At 45.4% G+C, this 12,896-nt stretch overlaps 1 long non-coding RNA gene across 5 annotated transcripts in view; it reads left to right on the top strand.

Moving 5' to 3' along the window:
• The first annotated feature begins 5,193 nt into the window (after positions 1 to 5,193).
• The window catches only part of LOC149124925 (uncharacterized), a 33,032-nt gene continuing 25,329 nt past the window's right edge, over positions 5,194 to 12,896 (top strand). Inside the window, exon 1 of one of the 5 annotated variants that reach the window (XR_016211728.1) lies at positions 5,194 to 5,332. This is a non-coding gene — a long non-coding RNA (uncharacterized LOC149124925). The remainder of the gene's footprint in view (positions 5,333 to 12,896) is intronic. The other 4 variants (XR_016211731.1, XR_016211724.1, XR_016211730.1 and 1 more) reach the window with 4 other exon arrangements.

Below are 12,896 nucleotides of genomic sequence, written 5' to 3'. Positions count from 1 at the left end.
GTGGGGTGGCGTGGAAGGAAGGGGAAGGAAGGCGTGTGGGGCAGCGTCGAGGGAGGGCGAGTGTGACAGGAGTGCCGGTGGGCGGGTGGAGGCGGGGGTTGGGAGAGGAAGAACTTTTCCCACGGCCCGGGTTCCGTTTTGGGGGTTTCCTGGCCCTGGCCGGAATCAGTCTTGGCCGCGTCCGTGAGAAGCGGCCTTGACTCCCGGCCTCTCTTCTCTGGGTGGTTCTGAACCGTAATGTGTGTGCGGGAACACTGGCCTGGGGCACTCGAATCAACTCGAGGTGATCGTACTGCTGTGGCTTGAACCGACGTCTCTATGAGACTACCTGCCAAAGCAGTGTCTCCATCCTCAGCCTCTACCATGGGATCTACATCTCCGTTTGCATTGCCTCTTAGACACACACTTGAGTGTCCTGCAGGTACCGCAGACTTCCTGTTCCATTCAAACCTGCTCCACACATTGCACTGATCTCTGTATTGGCGGCTCCATCTGACTTGCCTTCCAAGTTGGCAAGCTTGGCAGCACCCTCTTTACCAGCATCTGTGTCCTAGTAGTCACCGAATCTATGTCAGTGGTGGCTCAGGTCCTACACAAGCCCTCAGGCCGAGGCTGCCTGCTGCCAAGTCTCATTGCTCTCCGGATTCTTTCTTCCAGGCTTTTCTGCTTCAGGCCTGCATACCACCTGCATTTCCCTAGAAAACACAGGGGACTGTCTGATCTTTTCTCATCTCCTCTTGCATACTTTCAAAAGCCCTAATCCCTTAGGGGGGCATTCCAAGGCCTTGTTCTCAGGTCTGTTCACAGCTTCCTTTTCCAAGCTGCACAGCCCCTGCTTCTGTCATGCCAGACTTGCCACTGCTCTGCAGATAGGCAGCCACTACTTGATGTTCCTCAGTGTTTTCAGCTTGAGAAAGTCGTAGCCATGTTTCAAAATATCCAACTCAAGGGTCTTCCTTCTCTGTGATACTTTTCTCTCATCCTCCCAGGCAGGGATACGTTTCCAGAACTTGCATAACACACTGCTTATCTTCGTAAAGCGCTTAACCCATTTTATCAGCATGTATTTGCTAAATACCTGTATCTCATAGAAGACTGTGAGCTTGTCCAGGGCAGGCCTTTTCTCTCTGCTTTCATTCCTGTAGTCCCTGGTACACAGTTGGTATTCAGCCTATGCAGAACTAACAATACACTCACTGGTGGGTCTTGGGACAGGAACTGATGGTTTATGAAGGGTCTGGTCTCAAGAACAAGGGCACGAGGGCCAAGGAAGGAGACAGCAACAGAATCAGCATTCTTGAAGCACTTTCACTTGTCAGGGTTCTTAGTGTACCATCGTCTCATTTCTAAATAACAGCACAAGGAGGGAAAGCAAGAGTTTTACTTAATTATACCACATTGTACTGTTTAATCCTCTTCAAAGCTCTGTGAGGAAGGCACTGCTGATCCCCTTTGAAATAGGAGGCTAAAGGAGGTGGGGACCTGCCCTAGGCCATATATCAAAAACAGTAAAGCCCCAGTTTAAAACCTGCTCTGCTGTGTCCCTCCTGGGGTTGGAACCCCAGGTTCCAGTAGTTCTAGAGGTGGCGTATCAGAGAGGTGTAGCTCATAAAAACCAGTGGTACTTTTCTTTTGGGCTTGTCTTTGTATGGAGCAGAACCACAGGCACTTGTCCTATGTTACTAAGGACCCTTCTTAATAACTCTGTGGCCTCATGCTGTGATTTGTTAATATAGGTCCTGTGTCCTGGTTCCCACCAGTGGTCATCTTTCTTTGAGCTATCGGAGGAGTCTGAGGTGGGCATCTTGCCACCCGGGGACTGGAACTGACTTTTGAGAGGGACCCTTAGGTATGAAAGGAGATTTGCTGGTAGGGTTAAGACCAGAGGGTTTGAGGGGTCCACAAGGTCCCTGGCGATTAGTCTTTGTTTCTTATTTCTTTATTTCAAAGGAAGAGAGAAATATTTCATCCCTTAGTTTCCTTCCCTAGTGCCCACAACAGCTGGAACTGTATCTGAAGCCAGGGCCTGGGAACTCAATCCAAGTCTCCTATGTGAGTGGCAGGGATGGAAGTACTTGAGCCTTCACCTGCTGCCTCCCAGGGTGGATTAGCAGGAAGCTGGAATCAGGACTTCAGCCAGGACTTGATCCTGGGCACTCTAACATGGGCTGTGGGGATTCCAGCAGTGGCTTAGCCACTATACCAGAAGCCATTCCTTGATTAGTCTTCCGTTCCCTCCTTCACAGGGTGGCTGGCTGCTTGGGAGGGGTTTGCATCACCACTGCTAACAGGGCCTGCTGCATAATTTTGTGAGCGCCTTGTTCCTAAGGCAGGGATAAAGTGCCACTAAAGGTACTAAGTCATAAAGCTCTTTCCTTTCTCCCGCATACCTCCTTGGCTCAGCCTCATGTTCTTTGGACTCGCTTACAAACCGAGGATTTTGAGTCACCACCAGCAGAGGTTTACACCCAGTGAAGGCCCTTCTGAGTACCAGCGCTGTGTGATGGCTCCTTTGTGACCATGTAGGCTGCGCCCGTGAGGTTGGCCTTGGCTGCTGAGTATAACCCATTGGCTGTGACTGTATAAGATTACATTGTATTCCAACATAAGCGGTTGCTATTTTGTATGATAATTCTGATATTTCACCATTAAAGCAATGCTGCAGGGAGCAACGTGGATTATCCATACCAGAGCATTCCTGGAACTGTTTTGATGACTTGTGTTAGTTCAGAATCACTAGGTCTTTGCTAGCATTCTGCAGTAGGCAATGGCATTGCAGGCCAGCTCTCTCCCTAGCACAAGGCTGACCGCGTTGAAATTTACACAGGTGTTGAACAGATCTCCGCACCTGCAGTGTGGAAAAGACTAGAGCAGTGCCCTCTTGTGCCTGACTGCCCTTCTTTCTGCCTCTTTGCTTTGTACATTATTAAATGTGCTCTCAAACCTCTAGGACTCACAGCTGAAAATAAAGTAGGTTGGTGGACAGTCACAGACAGCACTGTCCACTCACCAGGCCCCGGTTGTTTCTCCTTAAGCACTGTACCAGATGCCCTACTCCACCCATTAATAACTCTTGTCCTTTCCGAGTTGTTAGCTGTGTCATAAAATTTCTAGATTTCTGAGGGGTTTTGTAAACCTTAAAGTAGAAGATAAGAACTTTTGCTGCCAGTGTTTTGGCTTAGCTGGTAAAGCCGCCCCCCATGATACCAGCGTCCCATATGGATGCTGATTCAGATTCCCAGATCCACTTCCAATCCAGCTCTCTGCTAATGCACTTGGGAGGGCAGCACAAGATAGCCCCAGTGCTTGGGCTCCTGCACCCACGTGGGAAAGCCAGAAGAGGCTCCTGGCCATTGTGGCCATCTGGGGAGTGAACTAGTGTATGGAAGACCTCTCTCTTTCTCTTTCCCTTTCTCTTTCTCTTTCTCTTTCTCTCCCTCTCTTTCTGTAACTGTGCCTTTAAAATAAATAAAATGTTTTTTTTTTTTTTAAAAAGAACCTTTAACCATTCAAAGAAAGCCTCAAGTAGAAAGAAGAAGAATCTTGCAGACCCACAGTACTCACTGACCTAAAATCTTGCCTGAAATTCTTGTTGAAGTTTGCTGATAAAGTGATCATCAGAAATGACACATACTGACTTGTGTGAAGTGAGCTAGTAGATATTCTTGGCCTGTGTAAAAGTCACGTCTGCTAGTTTTTACAAGATGTAACTGCTACGCTCCTGAGCTACTCGAGAGCTGTTGGGTAGAGATGTTATTACTGGCAGAGTCGTCACACTGCACAGCCCCCGTGGGCATCGTTACGCCCTGTGACTGGCATTTCCAGGGCTAGTGCTGTGCACACTGGGGAGGCCTTACCCACAGGTGGTGTGGTGTCTGCACAATGTCTGCATGATGGTTCTCCCTTCATTTGGATGGCTGGTAGGGTTCTGTTAGTACACAGCCCCTCAACTTGTGACTTTTCAAAATTGCTCAAGCACGCGTTTTTGAGTCACCTCGGAGGGGAACAGTTGGGGCCCTGGGGGATTGATTGCCCACTGTTCTAGAGACTAGAACAGACCTACCCTTGCCTCCTGGAACTTTCTCTGAGTTAGAAACCTCTTAGAGTTATTATAAATCCTTGAAATATTTTATTTCATGGTGTATCTTTAAGCAGAGGTATCTTACAATTAGTGCAGCAATCATAGACTTATTTTTATTATATTTTTATTAAGTAGGAGGGAGGAAAGCATTGTTGGTCAGCGCACATGGTGCTTAACGTGGAATCCGGAGGTGGAGATGGTGTTTTCTTACTTACAGAGTTTGTGATTTCCAACTCTCGCCAAGGGTAAACACTAGAATTAGGTCTAGGCTGTGGTTCTAGCTGGTATGCCTCTGTTTCAAATTTCATCTCGCTTCTGCTTGGCATCAAGATTTCCAGCTTTCCAAGGCTGGCCGCAAATTTAAATCAAGTGTCTAAACCAGTAGTTAGAGGAAAAGATCCCGCAGTGGTAACGGTACTGCTAAATGAATCATTTGTTGTATATCAGACTCCTCATCACCTAGTTGAAATATCTTTGTGTTTTCTTGTTTTCTGCAATAAAAGTCATTCAGACTTACCGAAACTATACATTTGCATTCCTTCCACATGTGAGACAGTCTTTTTCTAAATCATTGGGCTTCTAAATTCCTGTGGGTAGGGGCTAGTGTTGTGCAGTGGGTCAAGCCACCACCCGTAATGCCAGCATCCCATACTTGTTTTCTTTCTGTAATCCAGTCGTTGAAAAACAAAACCACTCCCAATGCATGAGTCCTATAAAAGCAGTTTCACTTTATTTGAACACTCTAGGGAGACAATCAGAGGAGTATGTACTGTACCTAAAGAGAAAAACTGTCAAATTTTAAATCGAATGGTGGAATAAATTCCATGGCAAAAGTGAAGCAAACAGCTGACCCGCGGCCCCACCGCACTGGAGCCTGGCCTCGCTGTCTACTTGGTACAGACAGCAGGAGCTCCGGAGAAGCCTGGAGCCACATCCCGTGTGCAAGCCTGTGTGGGCTTGGTCTTTGTTTTCTGATTGGTTGGTGCCTGAAGGGAATCCAATCAGAATTGACGCATGCTGTCGAATACCGAGTTTATAAAAAGGGTGCTCAGTGTTGCTGTTTCCCTTTTCTCTTCTTAGCATCCAGCGTCGTGGAGTTCTTTGTTGGAACATGTGCTGAGCACTGGCGCCAAGCCTTCGAACAAGGAGGTGAGCAGCCAAGAGCAACACCTGCACGAAGGGCTGGGCTGCTGGTGTCGGAGGAGTGGCAGTAGGTTCAACAGGACCCTCAGGTTTGTCCCTCCTCGCCTGGTGAGTCTTCTTGAAATGTTTGTGCGTATCATATGCCGGCCCTGGCCACAGGCAGGGGACACTCGGGCCTTCAGGAGCCAGGGGAAAGGAAGGATAAATTGTGTATTATATTGTATGTTGTAAATTGAATGCTGTATATTCAATTTGTATTATATATTATAAATTTCATGTCACATGTTCTAAATAGGCTTTACATTGTATATCGTAAAATGTGTATGTGCTCGGAGGTATCACATATGGTTCCAGAAGGAATGGGCCTACCTGGCTGAATTGTCATGCCAGGATGGGTGAACCAGCAGGTGAGTCATCTTCTGTCGGGTGGGCACTTACGATGCCCAGCGACTGCGTTAATTTCCAGGTTTCTTGTGTTATTTTCTGGATTTATAGTTCTGCTTGGTGGATAGGAGCTGAGAAAACGGATCTAGTCATCCAGAAAGGAAGTTCCTGCTCACAGGCTTTGACTCCTGTTTTTCCTAATTTGCTAAGCTAGTTTATCTCAGTTTACATGGAAGGTTCTGCAACACAGCAGTGATAGCATTGACTGGGAAACCCCCCAAAATGGTTGTATATCGATGTCATTGCCCCACTGAATTCTAATTCTGCCTCTGTGATATCCAGTGTTGCCCTAATTTTATGAAAAAGTTCTTTAGCAAGATATTGTTAGATCGTCTTAACGAATGCGGCTATATGGGGAGACATACGATGTAAACTTCACATATCCCAGTCATATTATTACATTAGCTAGGACTGTGGGGACTCTGTTTATCATCAGAGGCAAGTAGATCAGAGGATGGCACCGAAAGTTTGAGAAGGAAGCATTATTCCCTAAGTATATTTGTTGCAGGTATAAAACTATAAGGTTCTGAATAACTCAATACTGGTTCTTTTTATTTCTAAGTTAGATTTTGAAATATTGAAATTGTGGGGAGCAGCCCGGACTGGACTGAGTTACTGGAATTAAGACTTATTCTATGCATCTGCTCTCCCACAATATGGCGCTGGGAGAGAAGTAAACAGCTTCCGCACAGCTGCCTCCAGTTCAACCAATTAACTGTAGGACTTGCTCCTGATTGGAGAGCAGCGTACTCGGCGTGTGGGCAGCCGAGTTGGGATTGGCGGAGGAGGACTATAAAGGAGGAGAGAAACGGCATGCACCGGGAACATCTATGGGGAACATCTAAGGGAACCCGTGCAGCCCCCGAGAGAACCGGCCGGCGGTGTGCCGCTCCCCTGCGGAAGTGGGGAATGCGGCCAGGGGGAACTGCCCTTCCACGGAGGTGGAAGGGACAGTAGCCAACCCGGGAAGAACCAGCAGCAAACCCGGGGAGGGCCGAGCAGACAGAAAGAACAGTGCAGGGTCCTGTGTTGCTCCTCCATGAAGAGGGGGAGCGACAGAAATCACTTGGATTATGATATTTTTAGGTCAGAGAGGAGAGGGGTATTGTTTCTGCACAGTATCCACAATGGATGCCATGCCATTGGTTGTGAAACTTTGGTTGACGAAACGAAATCCCTGTTAGTCCGTGTGTTTAAACAACACAGAATTTCAGAATCCCTAGGTATTGTGTTTTGTGGTTTGGTTCTTATAGTATGTGGAGAATCGAGTCTTCCTTCCTGCTGGTTAGCATTCACTAGTGTTGACATCCAAGGATCATTCCTTGGTTTTCATTTTAGGAGATGCTGAGCAGGGACTAATCGGTAACAACCCCTTGAGGCGAGTCATCATGGATGTTCCAGTTTCCTCATTATCCACTCTTGGTGTTCCTCTTAGTCCTGATTATTCAAATCCAGATGTTGAAATGACCCCATGTTCAGTCTAAGTGTTTGTTCTCACTGGTCTTCTCATCCTAGACAGCCTCATCTCTGTACCGTGTTTCAGGAGGGTCTTGGCTTTTTCTCCCATCATTAGCTAGACCTGTTTATGTTGCCCACGGTTTTCTCATTTTGGCTATTTTCAAACTTGATTCCTTGATTCCATAATTCTTTTCCCTCACACACAACAAACCCGGAAAAATCTGTTCTCTTGTTTTCTCATGCTCCCAGTCCACACATGTTCTCTGATAACGTTCACCAGGCATCTCAAAGGCTGGCTGGTCCCCACACCCTTCTGGAAGCCACATGAATACGTGATTCTTTGGCTTTTCGCTTTTGTGTCTCAATTCCTTTTCCACAACCTCTGCTCCTGTGACCACCATAAAACTTTATCATCTCCCATAAGCCTAGCCTCTCCCTAGGCTAGCAACTACTAGTGTACTACTAACAGGAAGTTAAAATTTAGAAACTTTCTGGGGAAATTCCAAAATTAAAGTGGTTTACGCCAAACGTCTTAAGATGATTTCCCTGTGTTTGACTAGAATCGTATCTATGGGGGGGGGAACTAGATGGAGTGTTCACCTCACACAATGCCTTTGTTTTGTTTGTGAGTTATGTACACCTCAGTAATTATGAATGGGAAAACTAAAACTGACTTGCAGTTCAGTGTTGCAAATATTTGGGAGTTCTGTAGTGAGAGAACAGGCATGGAGTCCAGGAAATCCTTCAATGAATTGGTATATCTGTGGTTTTCAGAGTGCTACTTTAAAGACATTTAAATTATGTTAACATTTTCTTGCAGTGTCACTGGTCGCCTACTGATGAAGCAGGCCCTGCATTTTCCATTCCATAGTTTAATTGGGCTAATTCACAACCTGCCTATAATAGTAGCTATGTTAAATGCACATAGGAATGTGCACACATTGGTGGGAGAATAGCACATAGTAATTTAGGATTCTCGTTTCACTTTTCACTTTCCTGGTTTCCTTCAGATACATTTCCTTTCATGTTGTATTTCTGAGTTTTCAGTTTGAGGGAGGTGGGGTGGGGCGACAATGCATTATGTTACTTGGATATTGTCTTAAATATTCTCTTGATGGAATTCCCGAATCTTTATTTTCAAGATATGAATCTCCTGAAATTTAGTTTAGTCAAGTTGTGAATGTTCTTTTTAAGGATTTATGTATTTGAAAGTCAGACTTCCACAGAGATAGAAGGAGAGGCAGAGAGAGAGAGAGGTCTTCCACCTGCTGGTTCACTCCCCAGTTGGCTGCAAGGGCCGGAACTGTGCCAGTGTGAAGCCAGGAGCCAGGAACCTCTTCTGGGTCTCCCACGTGGGTTCAGGGGCCCAAGGACTTGGGCCGTCTTTCACTGCTTTCCCAGGCCATAGCAGAGAGCTGGATTGGAAGTGGAGCAGCCGGGACTTGAACTGGTGCCCGTGTAGGATGCCAGCACTGCATTTGGTGGCCTCACCCGCTATGCCACAGTGCCAGCCCCAATCATGAATGTTTTAGCATCATTTCTGTCCCATGAAGCCTACCAAAACCCCACAATATTAACCTAAGTTCCTTAACTTTTATGATGCATTTTAAGTATAGGAACCTATTTTTGAATGCTTTATTTTTTCCAGCCTTTTCACAGTGTAACTGAGAAACAAAAATTCTATCTATTCAAGGCACGTTCTCTGTGTTTCGATGTGAGTCTGATCTGCATATTGCATTTTCACACAGACCGTTCAACTCTCCTGATACTTACAGTACACTATGAAAGGATTAGTACAATGAGGCCACTTAACAAATTTATCACTTTTACCGTGTTTTGTAACTTTTTCAAATTTTATTTCTTTATGTATTTTCCCAGACAACTTTTATTTAAGGTATACATACTTTATGCATTCAATAATTGCAGCTTTAGCAGCTGTATTTATTGGTAGCAGTAATTCTTCTACCGTACCTGCCCTCTCATTGACACTCCTATGCTTTTTTTTTTTTTTTTTTGACAGGCAGAGTGGACAGTGACAGAGAGAGAGAGAGAGAGAGAGAGAGAGGTCTTCCTTTTGCCGTTGGTTCACCCTCCAATGGCCGCCGCGGCTGGCGTGCTGCGCTGATCCAATGGCAGGAGCCAGGTACTTCTCCTGGTCTCCCGTGGGGTACAGGGCCCAAGCACTTGGGCCATCCTCCACTGCACTCCCTGGCCACAGCAGAGAGCTGGACTGGAAGAGGGGCAACCGGGACTAGAACCGGTGCCCATATGGGATGCCGGGCGTCGCAGGTGGAGGATTAACCTAGTGAGCCACGGTGCCGACCCCTGTACATTTCTTTTGAAAGGCAGGGAACAGAGAAAAGGGGAGAGAGGGATAAAGAGAGTAAGGCAGAGACAGACAGGGTGAGCGAGAGGATGACGGATATCTCATCTCATGCATTATTTCCCTCCTCAGATGTCCTCAGTGGCAGGGCTCTGCCCCAGGTCTCCCACTTTGGCACTGGGGCCCATGTCCTTGGGTCATCTTCTAGTGCTTTCCCAGGCACGTTAGCGGGGAGGGGAATGGTAAGTGGAGCACTTGGGACCTGGTCTGGTGCTTACACGCGATGCTGGCAGTGCCGGTGGAGGCTCAGGCTTTTTTTTACACCCCAGCTCCAGCCCCATCACCATATGTTTGTATCGTTTGACTGCCCTCTCTTCAGTTTCATGCTCCCAGTTCATCACAGACACCATCCTGCTCTCTGACTGTGTTAGTTGGACTTTGTATATTCCACATGGAAGTGTGATCGTGTCGTAGTGCTCATTTCTGTGTGTCTTGTTTCCCTCATGGTCATGTCCTATAGTTCCATACTTTTGGATCCATCTGTGACAAGTAGTAATATTTCCTTTCTTTTTAAGGTTTGGCGAGGATGCCACTGTGTGTGTATCCCATTTTTCCTTATGGGTCCATCAGCAAACATTTGGATTATTTCCATATCGTGGAATTGTGAATGATGCTGAAGTGATGTGGGGGTGCAGACAGTGCATTGAGATGGTGATTTTCTTTTGGATTCATGGTCAATAAAGGTTGTTCCTTTTTAAATTGTATTTGAGGAACTTCCATATTGTTTTTCATAATGGACGGTACAGTGTACCTTCCCTCCAATAATGTGTGTTCGTTTTCTCTACGTTGTGCCCAATACTTGTTATCTCTTAGCTTTTTAACAGTAGCCATTTAACAGATAGGAGATAATAACCATTGTCAACTTGGTTTGCATTTTGCTGATGTTAGCAATGTTCAGAACTTTTTCACATACCCACTGGGTACATTGTATGTCTTTGCTGGAAAACATTGATTCAGTCCTTTGTCCCTTTTTAATTGTATTCTTTGCTTCTTAGTGGTGCCCATTCCTTGTATTACTCCCTTGATCGCACATCTGGTTTGCTAACATTCTCTCCTATTCATTGGTTTGCCTTTTCATTTCATTGATCCTTGCTTTACTAGTTTGTTGTAGTTTCATTTCCTTATATTTGCTTTTGCTCTGTGTGCTTAATTGTTAACACATGAGCAACCACTCTTGAGGCTAATGTCAAGGATTTTTCTATTTTATAAGTTGTAAGGGTTCAGATCTTCTGTGTGGACTCTCAGTTCATTTTGAGTTGATTTTAATATGTGGTGTGACAGTGCCATGCCACAGTTTCAGTTTTGGACATGTGGATAGCTAGGTTGCTTCTGCCTCAGATGTGGGCCCTTACGTCCAGTGACTGCATGTTTGGCAGCCCTGGTGGGCCAGGGTTCCCAGTGTCTTCCGTTGGATCCGTTTAACCAGATGCTGTGGCTGGAGTTGAGCAGGAGCTTGGCAGAAGCTGGCAGAAGCCAGGTTGGCCCTTACTGCTGGCTCGTGGTCCGAGTCCCGTACCGCCGTCCTAGCTTCAGTGCTCTGATGTTCTGTTCTATCTGTGGTACTAGGTCCCCAGGTGACACTGGGCCTCATTGCACACTGGGGTTGTTAAGTGTACACTCAGCAGACCCGGGTACCCATATCTCAGGCAGAACCAAACTGAGTATCCACATACAGATATCTGAAGCTGTATTATGATGTGGCCCTTATGCCAGAGAAGACAGTGGGCTGGTTGAAGTTAGGGAGGTTGTGGGAGGCACACATGGGGGCATGTGTGGTGATTGGGGAGTAGGAGACCATGCAGTGATGGGGTCAAGACAGGGGACTGTGGCCTCCTTCTCTGGAAGCCAGGGCTATATGAGGCTATGTCAGAGTTTTTTGAAGGATGGATGTTTGGCCTAGTGGGAAAGACAATGCTCAGGATACCAGTGGCAGCAGTGATGGTTTAAGTAGTGGGATTCTTGCTACCACATTGGAGACCATCTCCCAGCTCAGCCTGGGTCAGATCAGCCCTTGTGGGCATTTGGGTAATGAACTGCTAGACGGGTGGGTATCTTTCTCTCTTTGTCTCTCCCCCTCTCCCCTTTATTGTTTCTCTGTGCTTTGCTTTTGAAACCAGTTGCGATATTAAAACGAGGTGGAAAAAAGGGTTTACGGATGATGCTGTATCCTAGTGGCAGTAGATCATTGAGTCATTTCCTAAAGTCACACAGTGGGCTGTGTGTAGCTCACAGTAATCTCTGTTAGATCTTTTATTAGCAAACCAAGTACACGAGCTCAAGGCTCTAAGCGTAAAATAATGTCCAAAGAGAAATGTAGATTTGATCAGTACAAATTTTATATAAGTATTGAAATGTCACACTAGCCCATACATATGTACAACTCTTGTGGATAAAATGTAAGTAAAAATACCAACATGTTACTTGGTGTATAAGGTTAAGGGGTTTTAAATGATTAATGTCACAACTAATATTATGGTATTTGAAAAAGGTTAATCAATACAAAAACATAGCCTGTAAATGACTGAATGGTTCTTTCTTGACGTGCTCAGTCAAAAGGCTATTATGCTGCATTTTAAGTTGGTGATGAATATTTATTTTAGATTGTTTCCTTTAATTAAGAAAATGGTAGTATGTTTTCACGTGTATGTGAAATTGAATAGCATCAGAGCAATACAATGAATACGAGATAAGCTTTTTTTCATAATTGAGATTTTATTGGATTTTGAGAATCCCTACAGAGACATTGCAGTTTGTATACTATTCTTAACAAACCAAAAATTTAGAAAGTAAGGGCTTGTCATTCTCTTTAAATCTTTTATTATTTTTGAAATAGTGTATATTTTTTTTAACTTGCCTCCTAAGAGCTTTATATTTCACTCATAAAGAGTTCAGCTAGTAAGGAAGAATATAGGCAAGGGCCATAAAAATTATCAAACAAACGAAGTCCCATCTTTAGGATCAGTTGTATACTCGAATTGATCACTTTAACTAGTAAGATGGCATTAAGTGTCAAAGGGATCACATAAATAAGACCAAGTGTCTGCTAATAGTAATAGAATTAAAAAGGAGAGAATGATCCAACATGGGAAGCAGGCCACACAGCAGACTCATAGAATGACAAATACCCTGAACAGCACTCTAGCTCAGAGTCAGCCGTTAAGGCATTCGGATCTGGCTAAAAAGCCCATGAGAGCATTCCAGGCATGGAAAGCTGAGACACTGTGGCAAAAAGTCACCCACATGAAAGATCTCTGGGAGTAAGATCCCAGGAGAAAGGAAGGGCTGTCAGAGCGGTCAGTACCTATCTCTGAAGGAAGGAGAGAACTTCCACTTTGATTATGGCCTTGTCTAAATCATGTTGGAGTTTGTGGACTCAAGAGGCTTCCA

Source organism: Oryctolagus cuniculus, chromosome 8 (assembly GCF_051225735.1).
Source record: "Oryctolagus cuniculus isolate XC-2025 breed Fujian yellow rabbit chromosome 8, ASM5122573v1, whole genome shotgun sequence".
NCBI lineage: Eukaryota > Metazoa > Chordata > Mammalia > Lagomorpha > Leporidae > Oryctolagus > Oryctolagus cuniculus.
The sequence above is the reverse complement of the archived record's forward strand: the minus strand, read 5'-3'. Positions and strand labels throughout refer to the sequence as shown.